The 14,705-nt window shown below is 46.4% G+C and overlaps 1 protein-coding gene and 1 pseudogene across 1 annotated transcript in view; both read left to right on the forward strand.

Annotated features, from left to right (window-relative positions):
• The window catches only part of LOC133761992 (putative Dol-P-Glc:Glc(2)Man(9)GlcNAc(2)-PP-Dol alpha-1,2-glucosyltransferase), a 48,576-nt gene extending 41,280 nt beyond the window's left edge, over positions 1-7,296 (forward strand). Inside the window, exon 5 of the transcript XR_009866255.1 lies at positions 7,215-7,296. The gene's annotated coding sequence lies outside the window, so the exon portion shown is untranslated. The remainder of the gene's footprint in view (positions 1-7,214) is intronic.
• Positions 7,297-7,909: 613 nt separating this feature from the next.
• Positions 7,910-10,330, forward strand: LOC133762220 (glutamate dehydrogenase 1, mitochondrial-like; annotated as a pseudogene).
• Positions 10,331-14,705: the final 4,375 nt, after the last annotated feature.

A 14,705-nucleotide genomic window follows, 5' to 3' on the forward strand; every position in this document is an offset into this window, starting at 1 on the left:
ATGAACTTATTTTTTTTAATATTTATGTATTTATTTGACAAGCAAAGGAACAGAGAGACAGCCAGACAAATCTTCCATCCACTGGTTCACTCCCTAGCTTACCACAACAGCTAGAGTTGGCCTAGGCCAAAGCCTGGAACTAGAAACTTTATTCTGGTCTCCTAGGTGAGTGGCAGCAACTCAAGTATTTGAGCCATCTTCTGCTACTCTCCCAGGTGCATTAGCAGGGAGCTGGATGGGAACCAGAGCAGCTGGGACTTGAACTGGGGGCTCAATTTTGGGATGCAGGGTCAGAGTGGTGACTTAACCTGCTGCATCAGAACTTAGCTTTCCAAACTCCATTTCCCATGCACTTTTTGAAGTCCCCTCATATTCTTGAGTATAAACTTAAAACATGGTCATTTTCGGGACATGTATATTTATAGCTTGAGAGCAATTAAAAATTTTGTAAAATTTGCTTCTTGAGTATCTCTTACTTTGGTTACCTCCTTGACATTGAAGTACTCACCTTCTCATCTCCAGCTCCTATGATCGTAATCTAAACAGTTCTTACTCCTCCGTCCCCCGTGTCTTTTGGGGCGCTCAAACCGTGCCTGCCAGGTGCGTCTTCCGCAGCAGCTTGTTAGTGGCCCTGAAAAGAAGTTAACATCCTGAGTCACTTCCTAGACCCCGCTCCGTTACTTCCAGAGAACTCTCTCCCCGTCTGGCCTTAGACTGAGCCAATGAAAGACAATTCATCTGAGCGCCGTGTTGCACAGCGTCGTCCCTGCTCGTGTAGACAATGTTCCTGGAAGTCTGCCTACCCCACCCCCTGCTCTGTGAGACTGTGCCTTCCTCCTGTCCCAGCTCCTCAAGCTGTTCTGGCCACGGACTCCCACCCCGTGTCAGGAGGTCTTCCGCGCTGCTCAGTGACCGCGCCTCCCTCCCAGGGACTGCAGTATCCTGTGCGCTTACTAGCACTTTCTCCCTTAGCCTTGCTTTTTTAGTCTAACCTTCCTTGGGAGATGGAAGTTTCATCTGACTTTTTCCTGTCTGTCTCACTTGATTTGTTTTGTAGACAGTTGGTCAGTAAACATTTAAGATCAGTAAACATTTAAGTTCGTGGAATCAGAACAGCCTAGAAACTGTTCACTGCTTTAAACTTTTAAATTAAGTTCTGTACTAATATCTGCTATTTTGTGTTTCACAATTTTGATGTTATCTTTCAGCAAATGATGGAATTTAGCTCAGCAATGTGCCATTATATAAAGCATGTTCCTGTCTGTATTCTTCCAGAAGATGAAATTGCAAAGGAATTTATTGTCCATGACTGATAATGTTGGAGAACAACACTAAAACTGAGACAAAAGTTTGTCTAAGGACATGATTTTATTTATAGTTTTTTTTTTTAACCAAAATCATATGAAAACTTGCAGCAAAAACTGAAAATGCCAACACTGAAGCTCCTTAATTTTCCATATTACTCTGAATTTACAGCATGTGCTAAATCCATGCATAGTTTTTATGATATGCATTTTCCATGAAATTTTTTTTTGGCAAGCAGAGTGGACAGTGAGAAGAGACAGAGAGAAAGGTCTTCCTTTTCCATTGGTTTACCCCCCAAATGGCCACTACGGCCGGCGCACCGCACTGAAGCCAGGAGCCAGGTGCTTCCTCCTGGTCTCTCATGTAGGTGCAGGCGCTCAAGCACTTGGGCCATCCTCCACTGCCCTCCCGGGCCACAGCAGAGAGCTGGACTGGAAGAGGAGCAACTGGGACTAGAACCTGGTGTGCCGGCGCTGCAGGCGGAGGATTAGCCTAGGGAGCCGCGGCGCTGGCCCATGAATTTTTGAATATCCTTGTATACTAACTCACCTAATTTTCAGATTATGCTGTATTTAGATTATACTGCTGTTTTTCTTAGAGTAGTGAATTGGCATCTAGCTAATGCATTTTTTTTTTAATTGGAGAGGCAGAGAGAAATAGAGCAAGTGAGCCCTCAAACCCTCAAGTGCCTGCAGTGGTGGAGGAGCCAAAGCTAGTAGCCAGAAACTCAATCCAGGTCTCCAGCCTGGGTGGCTGGCACCCACTGCTTCAGTTGTCAAATGCTGCTTCCTGGGTTTGCCTTGGTAGGAAGCTGGAGTCAGGAGCTCCAACTTAAATACAGGCACTCTGGTGTGCAGTACAGACACACAAACATCCCAACCGGGAACGCTTTTTTTTTTTTTTAAGATTTTTATTTATTTATTTGAGAAGTAGAGTTACAGACGGAGGGAGGGAGAGAGAGAGGTCTTCCATCTGCTGATTCACTCCTCAAATGGCTGCAACAGCTGGAAGTAGGTCAATTTGAAGTCAGGAGCCAGGAGCTTCCTCCAGTCTCCCACATGGGGGCAGGGGCCCAGACACTGGGTCCTGACTTCACTGCTTTCCCAGGCCATTAGCAGAGACCTGTATCCAAAGAGGAGCAACCTGGACCTGAACCAGTGCCTGCCCATATGGGATGCCGGTGCCACAGGCAGAGGCTTAACCTACTATGCCACAGCAGCACCCATCCCCCCCCCCCAATGACAACCACTAGGCCAGACACCCACCCCATATTGGTATTTTTGATGAATTTTCTCCGTGTGAAATTTGTTCTTGAAAAATGAATCCAATTTAATTCACTTAACTCAAAGAGGAAGATGAGAAAGGGAAAGTTCCTGTTTCAGTGTAGTGTGTGTTTCTGAGGTTGAAGTGTAGGGATGCTTCAGATGGGCAGGTTTGGCCGGGGGCTGGAGGCAGAAGAGAAGGAAATGAAGACGTGCTGACAGCCAGCAGTGTGCGTTGTCACATTCTGTCCTTCCAGATACCTGGCAAGATACTGTTATCCCACACATGACCTGCTCAAGGCCACAGAGCTTACGACTGACGAGCTGTGATTCAGATAAGAACGTTTAAGAAAGAAGCAGTTGAGGGGTCAGCCTTGTGGTGCCGTGGGTGAGGCCACTGCCTGCAGAGCCAGCATCCTGCATGGGCACTGGTTCAAGTCCCAGTGGCTCCACTCCTGATTTAGCTCCCTGCTAATGTATCTGCGAAAACAATGGAAGATGGCCCAAGTGCTTGGGCCCCTGCACCCATGTGGGAGACCCTGGTGGAATTCTAGGCTCCTGGCTTTGGCCTGGCCTAGTCCTGCTGTTAAGGCCATTTGGGGAGTAAATCAGTAGGTGGAAGATTCTCTCTCTCTGTGTAAATAAATACATCTTTAAAAAAAAATGGTTTCATTTCAGGAAAACAGTGGGCAACAGGAGATTGCCAATAAGAATTGTCTTTCAAATCCTGTATTTTATTAATGACTCCTCTGTCAAATTGGAGCACTTTAAAAGGGAGAGAGACGGGAAAAGAAAAAAAAAAATGAGCTAAATACTAAAAAAAAGCTCCCAGAAGTATTCATTTCTCTCTATTTGTACAAAAATTACTCCATCATCCCTTAATTTCTGAAACAGGAATTCAGAGATATTTTTAGTTCTCTTCCACTTTCCAGGTACCTTCCTCAAATTTTCCTGAACTTGAGTAAAGCATCTTGGTTTTATGAGCTTATCTTGGATGTGGACAAAATCTGCCTGCACAGTTTACCTAGTTATTTTCAGGATGAATGGAATGAATGTACACTATTTCTGTAACCTACAAACATCAAATAATGTAGACTATTAAAGTTACATGGTTCAGACATTGGCATTTTTAGGGAACAGAATTGAAAATGGAGTGGATTTAACATCTGTAAAAGTAATGAGAAGGTTAAGATTCATGCTTCTGACTAGTTACTCTTGATACAGAAACCACATGACTTCTGTGAAATATTATCGTCCTTGCTTGTTCCAGTGTCACATCCAAAAAATGTCAATCTAACGTCAATAACTGACAGCAAACTCTTGCATATCTTGTTTTGTCCTAAAAGATCCCAGAGGTTACATCCATGGCACACAGTAAACTTCGTGGATTTCTCCTCTTACCTCTCCTCACTGTTGATCCTCAGGTTCTCATAGACATGTTGACAAAGGACAGATACTCTTTTTCTCAGCTTTAAGTTTTGAAAACCATCTCAGCATCAGTCCACAATGTTCTTTATCCTCCACAGTGCGTGCTATTTCCCCCTTTCGCATCAGTCCTCATCGCTTTCTTTGGTGATTAGCTGTTGACTTCTGTCCAGCTGAATGCCAGTCGACTCTACAGGTGCCTCACTTCTCTCTTATTCAGAACTTAAAGGACAGCTTAGTAGCCACAGCAGGCTCTTCTCGATGAGTACATAGCAGCAAAGAGTGATGGACATCAATGGATTAATTTATTTTTGCAAATATTTTATTGATTTATTTGAAAAACAGACAGAGCTTCCCTGTGCTGGTTCACTGTCCAAGTGCCCACAATGACCAGGGCTGGCCTGGAGCCTCAGCTGGGAGCAGGGCACTCAATCCAGGTTGCTCCCATGGGTAGCACAAACCCAGTGACTTGAGCCATTGCTGCTGCTGCACAAGGTCTGCATTAGCCGGGAGCTGGCGTCAGGAGCCAGAGCTGGGTACCAAACCCAGGTCCTCTGATACAAGATGTAAGCATCTTAACCAGTGTCTTAGCTGCTGGACCAATCACTCAGTCCTAACAGATTAACTCCTTTTTCTTTGGTATAACACTATAAGCAGCCTTCCAAAGTTTATAGAAATGCTTCTGATAAATAAACTACACATATATTTCAAATTCTTTACACTCAGAGATGAACTTACCTTTAATTCTGTTTGCCACGAATGTTTTGAAAGACCTTTGTATGGGCATAACACCATCTAGATATTGTGGGAGATTGGAAAAAAAAAGAAGAAGAAATTAAAGAGAAGAATCAATTGTAAGCTTGGCCCCATTCCTGAGGAATATCTTCTAAGTAAACTCTGAAACCACTCAGGAGCTGTTGTCCATTAGAGCAGTTAAGGAGCGTGGGCTCGCCCTGTGTGTTTTTATTATTTATTTATGATTCACACTTCACTTTCGTTTCACCACAGGATTTAAGTCTAAAAAAAGAAGTGGAATGTGCTTTACGTGACTGTTGCCTAGGTATTGACATGAGAAGTCCAGATAGAGTAAGACTGGGTAAGGAGTGTTAAAAGACTTGAAGTCGGGTGACAGTGGTCACGATGAGAAGAAAGACAGTGGTGTGAGAGGAGCAATAAGGAACATGAGTGTGCAGCAGGGTTTGGTAATGAGCTGTCGGGCGTGTGGGAAGAAGGCATCAGAACCCCCTTCCAGGAGGCAGCACTGCGCAACCTGCAGGAAGAATTCCAATTGGAGGCAAAGATGATGGTGGGTTTGTTGTTAGACCTGAGGGATTTTTGTCTGTTTTTGTTTGTTTTGTTTTTTGGACCAAGTACATGCATCTGGGACCCTGTTGAAGAGATAGGAGGATGACCAAGGGAGATTTGAAAGTCACTCAGTTCACCAATGACAGCAGAAAGAGAATAGATAGAAAAAGAGAAGGCAAATGATAGTAAGGTGCATAATTTCCTACAGATTTTTTGAAATGAAGTCATTATTTCATCGTGAAAGGCTTTTTATAAATGATCATTGACACTAAAAGTGAGGACCCTCGTTTTTCAAGCCCCTAATTTTACATTTTCACCTGAAATTATTTTAAATATTGAGACTTTTTTTTTTTTTTTTTTTGGACAGGCAGAGTTAGACAGTGAGACACCCCCCCAAATGGCCATTATGGCCAGCGCGCTGCACCAATCTGAAGCCAGGAGTCAGGTGCTTCCTCCTGGTCACCCATGGGGGTGCAGGGCCCAAGCACTTGGGCCATCCTCCACTGCCCTCCCGGGCTGCAGCAGAGAGCTGGACTAGAAGAATAGCAACCGGGACAGAATCCGGCACCCCGACCAGGGCTAGAACCTGGTGTACCGGCGCTGCAGGCAGAGGATTAGCCTAGTGAGCCACGGCGCTGGCCCAAATATTGAGACCTTTTAATAAGTATTTTTAAGAGCTTTTAAATAAAATAATTGTTTTATTAGGATCCCAAATAATTTCATAACAGAGAAAAATTACTAAATTCAGAACTTTGGGGGCTTGAAAGATTGTATCTGATGCAAAACTGAAATTGTTTTGATTTGAAATCAATTTGTGGAGTCAGGATCCTGGGTGTGTCAGAGTCTGCCAATGTGATGCTCTTGTTTTCAGTGAAATTGGAACTGACTGCTGAGAAAGGATTTAGTCGCAAGTTAGGTGAAAAGCCTTCCAGATGGAAAGTTGAGAACGGAAAATTCTAAGAATGGCCTTTGTATAAACTGCCTTCAGTACCTCCTTCGGCATTTTTATTTTATTTTACATAGGACAGAACATCAGAGGGCTTCAAGCTGGAAATTGCTGTTAGGTGATACATATTTTTGAAACATATTCCTCTGTCTGCTATGTGGAAAATGCACGGGATTGCTAGGAGATGCTGTGTGAAATGGTGTTGTAACGGAGCAGGGGACAGCTGATGGCAGCTGGTCTGAGATGGCCTCAGAGAGACGGATGTTGTATCCTTCCAAGCTCAGGTGCGGAAGTGCTAACCCCTGCTCTTCAGAATGTGGTTGTGTTTGGGGTGGGGCCTTTAAATAGTAGGCACAGTTTTGGAGGTTGTGTCTGTGAGGAAGGTCTCACATGGCTGGTTTCACTGAGGTCTCTCTCCTTGGCTTGCCCACTGGATGTGATCTTTCCTCAGTTCTTTGCCCTGAAACACACACACACACACACACGGATTCTCCCATCTGCTGGTTCACTCCCCAGATACCTGTAATGGGCAGCTCAAATCCTGGAGGAATACGGTTCAGCCCATGACATCCACATGTCTTGTCCCTTCATCTCAGGGTAAATTTCCATTGTTTAAGCCACTCACTCTGTGGTCCTGTTATGACAGGGTGAATTAAAGATGTCGTTGAAATATGGAATTGCTAGCATCTGGGTTTGGACTGGAGGTTAAGGAGAGCTGGGCTTAATGGAAATATACGAAGAATAAATTTTCTAGTCCAAGCAATCAGCTAAGCACTGTTACTATTATTGCACCCTAACTTGAGCTTTACATAGGTTAGAAAGTGGAGCTTGACTCCATGTTGCTTTGAATCCAAAGCTATAATCTCAACCTCTGGTACTGTATCCTCACACTTTAATAGCATTGTACTTACAGCTATAAAACTTGCAAAGCAAAACTGAGCCACAAGGATCGTTCACCCTTTGTTTTACAGCTGGGAGACTGAAGACAGAAAAAAGAAGTGACAGACCTCTCAGATAAACAGTGAGTTCAGTTTATCTTTGTGTGCTAAGAGGACCTGAGACAAGCGTTGTACCAACTACACGGGGAATAGAACTAACTCTTCACTGGTAAAGGATGCCCTTCTGAACAGTGAAGATTAAAATCGTTAGCGTTTAAAATACTAGATTCAGCGAAACTTCTCTGCATCTGGTGATTTTTGTTGAAACCCTGCAAAGGGTGAAACTCTATGTCACTGGAGTTGGCTCAATTTAACTTCAAAACCTGACTCCCTCGGGTCAGCTGTGTAGCACAGAAGGCTAAGCCACAGCTTGTGAGCCTGGCATCCCGTTTGGGAGAACAGGTTCGAGTCCTGGCTGCTCTGCCTCCCACCTGGCTCCCTGCTCATGCACCAGGAAAGACAGCAGGTGGTGGTGGTCCCAGGGCTTGGGGGAGACCAGGATGGAGCTCCTGGCTCCTGGCTTTGGCCTGCCCAGTCCTGGTCCAGCCATTTAGGGAGTGAACCCGCAGATGGAAGATCTTTGTCTCTGTTGCTCTCTCTCTGCGTTATAAATACCTAAGTAAATAAATAAATCAGTAAATCAGTACGTAAGTAACTAAATAAATATTTTAAAAATACTTTAAAATAATACTTTAAAATAAAAATATTTTAAAAATATGGGATTCTGGATGAGCCGTGGGCCGGCTCCCAGTGTCCTCCCCGTTGAGGGGCGCCCATCACAGGGGACGGGACAGCCAGACAGGCAGGAAGCCACCACTGCTTCCAAGGACGACGGCCGCAGCCCTCTGCCCGGCTGCCCACGGTGCGCAGGGCCAGTGCGCCACTCTCCTGCCGCCGGGTACCGCGCCTGGGTCTGCGGCCGCGGAGTCAGCCTCGCCGTGGGCCCCGCAGCGCGACGCGGCCACCCACCGTGCCCACTGCGACGATGGCGATGGCCCCAACTTCTCCACGTGGTGGAGGGCTTCTCCGACGCCCAGGGCAGGCTGGTGGAGGAGCTGCGCGCCCCCCAGAGCCGGGAGCAGAACCGGAACCGGGTGCGGGGCGTCCTGCGGGGCATCAGGCGTTGCAGGCGTGTGCTGAGCTGCTCCTGGGAGGCCGTCGAGGGCCACCGGGCCCAGCACAGCCAGCGCTGCAGGCCTGCAGGGGTGTATCCGACACAGCCTGCGTGAGCGTGGACAAACTCGGAGCGGCGTCTGACGTCCTCCAGGCCTGCAGGGGTGTATCCGACACAGCCTGCGTGAGCGTGGCCGAACTCGGAGCGGCGTCTGATATCCTCACCGCAGGCCTGCAGGGGTGTATCCGACACAGCCTGCGTGAGCGTGGACGAACTCGGAGCGGCGTCTGATATCCTCACCGCAGGCCTGCAGGGGTGTATCCGACACAGCCTGTGTGAGCGTGGACGAACTCGGAGCGGCGTCTGATATCCTCACCGCAGGCCTGCAGGGGTGTATCCGACACAGCCTGCGTGAGCGTGGACGAACTCGGAGCAGCGTCTGACGTCCTCACCGCAGGCCTGCAGCGGTGTATCCGACACAGCCTGCGTGAGCGTGGATGAACTCGGAGCACCATCTGACGTCCTCCAGGCCTGCAGGGGTGTATCCGACACAGCCTTTGTGAGCGTGGACGAACTCGGAGCGGCGTCTGACGTCCTCACTGCAGGCCCTGCAGGGGTGTATCCGACACAGCCTGCGTGAGCGTGCACGAACTTGGAGCGGCGTCTGACGTCCTCACCGCAGGCCCTGCAGGGGTGTATCCGACACAGCCTGTGTGAGCGTGGACGAACTCGGAGTGGCGTCTGCCGTCCTCACCGCAGGCCCTGCAGGGGTGTATCCGACACAGACTGCGTGAGCGTGGACGAACTCGGAGCACCGTCTGACGTCCTCCAGGTGTGCTGGGGTCGATGCGCCCTTCGGGGAGGAAAAGCGGCATTAAGATCGGTACCAAGAACTACACAGATGAGTTAGTAAAGATCCCACGGAGGTTGACTGTGGGGCTAGCCAAGAAGGGCTTCCTCGGTCCCGGCCTGGGTGTGCCTGGCGCGGACATGAGCAGGGGCCAGAGGGAAGTGTCCTGGATGGCTGGAGCCAATGCCAGCACCTCAGGGCACTACGATACCAACGCCCAAGCCTGCGCCAGGGGCGAACCTCGCAGCTAGGAGGCGTCCACAGACGCCTCTCTGCCACTGGCCACGGGGTTTGCCATGGAATTGAAAACTCGATCAAGGAGACGTCTTCCACGAGCGTTCTGGGAATGGCACCAGCGATGGGGGGTAGAACACTTATTGTTCAGGGGTTTGGTGAGGTGGGCCTGCACGCCATGAGATACGTCATTGTGGCACTAATGTGTCGGTGTTGGTGAGCTTTATGGGAGGATATGGAGCCCAGATGGTATTGACCCAAAGGAACTGGAAGACTTCGGATTGCAGCATGGCTCAGCTCTGAGCTTCCCTAAGGCAGAGGTGTATGAAGGAAGCATCCTGGAGGCCGATGGTGACATACTGTTCCCTGCTGCCACCAAGAAGCAGTTGGCCAAATCCAACACACCCGGGATCAAAGCCAGAATCATTGTTGAAGGTGCCAATGGACCAACAACTCCTGAAGCCGATAAGATCCTCCTGGAGAGGAACATCATGGTCTTTCCAGATCTCTTTTTAAATCCTGGTGGAGTGACAGTGTCTTACTTTGAGTGGCTGAAGAACCTTAATCATGTTCCCATGGCTGTTTTACCTTCAAGTATGAAAGAGATTCCAACTACCAGTTGCTCATGTCTGTTCAAGAGAGTTGAAAAAGGAAATGCAGGAAGCATGGTGGAAGTATTCCGATCATCCCCGCAATGGAATTCCAGTATAGCAGGTGCATCCAAGAAAGACATTGTGCACTCTGGTTTGGTATACACGATGGAGCGTTCCACACAAAGCCATGAAGTACAACTTGGGATTGGACCTCAGAACAGCTGCCTATGTCAATGCCATTGAGAAAGTCTTTGAAATGTACCATGAAGCCAGTGTGGCCTTCTCCGAGAGAGATCATGGTTAACTTCTCACCACCCTCCTCACCTGTAACTTCTGCAGACCTATCAGGAGGTCACATGTAAACACAGAAATCCCTTTCTCTCATGACCCGTTTGGTAATGACACCCTTGTCAGCAAGTCACTCCAAATCAGCCCCTTAAGAAGACAGAAATTAAGGTTAGGGGATCATGTCCCAGCTGACGAGCATGGAAGTAGCCATCAGCAGTGCCAGAGCGTCACTTAGGCATTTTTCTTTAAGCTGAGAGCTTCTTCCATCTGCTGTGAGCTGCCTTGCTCCAATGGCTCTTCCCAACACCTGACCCCATCGGTCTCTTGCCAGGGAAGACCACATCATTGAGCAGTCATTGCTTGCTTCTTTTGCTCTGGACAAATCTGGGATGGGCTGTGACTTGGACACATTACGTGGGTATGTGGCGTTTTCAGAAGGTGTCATGGTCCTCAATGAGTTACTGGTAGTGTACATCAACAAAATAATTCAATTTTGCAACCTGCAAACAAAAATAACAGCTGTTTGTCTTGATGCATTTTATTCTCTAAGAATAAAATAAATATATGCTGCTGTAACAACATTGCCTTTAATCACTTAACAAGTATAACTTCAACTTAAGCAGTGAATACCTATACACATAATGAATGAAAAAGCTAGTATTTTTATAATATAAAACAATACCATTGATAGCTTAACAGTCTTGTATTGTTGTCCAGAAAACAAAAGGTCCAACGGAGAACTCTCCATCCCTGTACATGATGGAGGCTATTTCTGTTAAGGCTCTTGGAATTTACTAACTGTAATTATTACATTAGGGACAAAGAATGCAGTAAGTGCCCCATCACGTTAAATGATTGTCTTTCCCTTTGGAGCTCGACTGCATTGATTAACTGGACAATAACTCGAGTGGAGTGTCCCAGGGAATAAACCACTTCAACTCCTCGTTTGGAGGTTGGCGGAGCCTGAACGTTGCCAGTGGCTGCTGCTCAGCCTGCCTCTGCCCTCCCTTTACAAGGGCTTTGCCTTCTGCACCCAGCTCCTTAACGGTGGCCTGGAAACAGCCAGGATTCAGTATTTTGTTTGAGAGCCACTTGTGTCCCAATGAAGTACTAGATATTATTATTATTATTATTATTATTAAGGATTTCTATTATTTGAGAAATAGAGTTACAGACAGTGAGAGGGAGAGACAAGAGAAAAGGTCTTCCAACCTCTAGTTTTTCCCCCAATGCCCGCAACAGCTGGACCTGAGCCTATACAAAGCCAGGAGCTTCTTCTGGGTCTCCCACGTGGCTGCAGGGGTCCAAGGTCTGGGCTGTCGTCTACTGCTTTCCCAGGCCATAGCAGAGAGCTGGATCAGAAGTGGAGCAGCCGGGACTCGAACCTGGGCCCTTATGGGGTGCTGGCGCCACAGGCAGAGGATTAACCTACTGTGCCACAGCATCAGCCCTGAAGTACTAGATATTTATGTAAGAATGAGCTGGGTTTTTTTTCTTAAACAATATAATACTCTTTCAGAAATTTCTAACTGCTTTGTAACTTATGACTTAATCTGTGGTAAAAGACAGTTATTAAAAGTTACCTTTTTCAAAAAAAAAAAAGTACTGAAAGGCATTGTAGAACAAACAGAACTTAGAATAGTGGTTCCCATGCTTAAGCTTTTCTTTTTTCCTTACATATATCATGTCTCTTTCTATAAAAACTCTGTCCTTAACATTTCCTGTATCATTACGTATTCCTATGGGACATGTAAATGCACTCACAGACATATTGAGCAGTACGTCTTGGACATGACCACCGATGCCAAAGCTCTGTTGGGAGCTGTGTAGTCTTAGTTGAGGACCAGAGCAAGTGTGTGACCCTAAGAAAGCAGGGCCGCGTAGGAAGAATGAACAAGAACAATTGCTTCTGCCATCGCTCCCTCATCACAGCCATCACCACCTACTTCAGCATAAAGATAGCAGGTAGCACTTTTGTAGTTCCAGTCTTCAGACCTGACTATAACACACCATGCCAGCATATGAGAGAGCACGCACACACACTGGAAAACCTCATTCTTGTGTTACTTCCAGTGAAGATCCCATTGAACTGTCAATCTGGAAGTCGTTGAGTAATGATCTTTTGTCAGTCATCTTGCTTTAGATATCATTACATATGTCTCTCAATTCTCTGATCTATTAAATGAGATGTTCTTTCCAAAGAATACTGGACAGGATATTTAGCGGACCTCACAACAGGCGTTAACATCAGATACAATGATTTGTCTCCCAAAACTATCACCTTTCACTTCCTCTGATGTGATGTTAATAATGTTCACTGGAGAAATGAATGAGAAATAGATCCCTGTTTTCAAAATGTGTGATAAAGGCTTTTAATTGGTCTTATGAAAATCATAATCGGGGGGAAAATATTTGAAATTAAATTTGGTTCAAATTCAAGGATGCTAGTGTTACTCACTTAAGCTTCTCTCTCCTTTTTTTAAAGATTTATTTATTTGAAAGGCAGAATTACAGAGAGGCAGGAGGCGGCGGGGTTCACTCCATAATTGGCTGCAACAGCTGGAGCTGGGCCAATCCGAAGCCAGGAGCCACGAACTTCTTCCGGGTCTGGGTACTGACAGTCATGTAAAGCATGGGAGAGCGTGGTTCTTTCTCTGAAGGTTGTGACACCTGGACACTCTGTTTGGGGGGCCGATGCTGGGGCACAGGCAGTTAGGCCACTGTCAGCAGCGCTGGCATCCCATGTGAGCACTGGTTCGAGTCGTGGATGCCCCACTTCTGATCAGGCTCCCCATTGCTTTGCCTGGGGAAGCTGCAGAAGACAGCCCAAATGCTTGGGCCCTTGCCACCCTTATGAGAGACCCTCATTGAGTTCCAGGCTCCTGCCCTTGGCCTGGCCCGGCCCTGAACATTATGGCCATTGAGGAGTGAACCAAGGGAAGATCTCTCTCTGTCTCTTTCTCTTCCCCTCTCTCTGTAACTCTGCCTCTCAAACAAATAAACAAATCTTTTTTAAAAAAAAAAAAAAAACTCCTCTGTTCTGAAGCAATATATCTCTCAGATTTTCTTCTTTGCACTCAGTCTTCCCCATTTTGAAAAAGAAGGGACTGATGTATAAGAAATTAGCTTTTTCCTGGCACGGACTGAAGGAGGTAGGCACTGCACTGCATTTTCAGAAAGAAGAAAGTATTTGGGCTGCTTAATTAGACAAGTTAATAATGTGAGATACTTGGGCTTGTTAAACTGGAAATGTAACAGTCATACAATATGTCTTGATAAACAACTTAATGAAGCATTTGAGAGGATGTATTCAAGTAGAATAACCCTGTCCTAAAATATTCTGGAGATATTTTTATTTAAAGTGACATATTTAATATTCCTAAGGAGATGAGTCTCTCATAATAGAAAAAATCTGTGAACGTGTATGACAGGAATATATTCAGCTTTTCTTCCCATAATACTTTTCAGTACAATTTTTTATAATAAACTGCCATCCTTGTGCATATGAGTGTGTGTGTGTGTGTGTGCGCGCACGCGCATGCAGAAAGGTGGCTGGGCAAGCAGAGATCCCTCAGTTCTTGGTAATGCGTGTCAACCTGAGAGCACCTCCGTGAGGGAGGTCAGTCGGAGATGCCACCGCCAGAGTTGTTTCATTCGTGGTTGATAGTTGCTGTGAACTGATAAGGGATTCAGCCTTGAGTTTTCAACTTCTGGTATCTCTGGCTCTTCAGGCTTCATCGAGTGCCCAGGGCGACCCGAGTTAAGCCTGGTCAGGACTAAGTGCCACGTAAAGCCCTGGGCCCATTCTTCCCAGAAATTGAGACCTCACAACACACATAAACATCAGATAAAATGATTTGTCTCCCAAAGCTATTACTTTGCACTTCCTCAGATGTGATGTTAATAATGTTCACTGGAGAAATGAGTGAAAAATAGATCCCTATTTTAAAAATGTGTGGTGAAGGCGTTTAATCAGTATTATGAAGATCATAAAAAAATTCATGAACTCCTATGTGAAACAAAGCCAGGCAAATTTATCTAGTGCAGGAATTTTCTACACTATTTATATGTATCATCAGACTGTGAGACGGCAGGAAAGGGAACAGTGCTTTTGCCGTGGGTAGCCGGGTCTCTGGCTAGGCTTGTTTAAGTCTCTTCCCTCCATGTGAGAGAGAATTCAAGATTGAGGCATACTGGTGTGCAGGGGAGCAGGATGTGTTTTAAGCAAAGGATGAAGCCAAGCTTGAGAGACAAAGAAAGAGACAGAAAATTAGGGAAAAGCCCAACAAGGTTCAAGATTGGAAATCCAAACAAGGGCAGAGTTTGGGCTAGGCTTGAGCACCATCCACTTTTGTGCCCTGTTTTGGAAATATTGGGAATGCCATGGCATCAGGTGTGTGATGGGAGGGGGAGTGCCAGCTATGGTAATTTTATGATAATGCCCT

Source organism: Lepus europaeus, chromosome 6, assembly GCF_033115175.1.
Source record: "Lepus europaeus isolate LE1 chromosome 6, mLepTim1.pri, whole genome shotgun sequence".
NCBI classification, from domain to species: domain Eukaryota; kingdom Metazoa; phylum Chordata; class Mammalia; order Lagomorpha; family Leporidae; genus Lepus; species Lepus europaeus.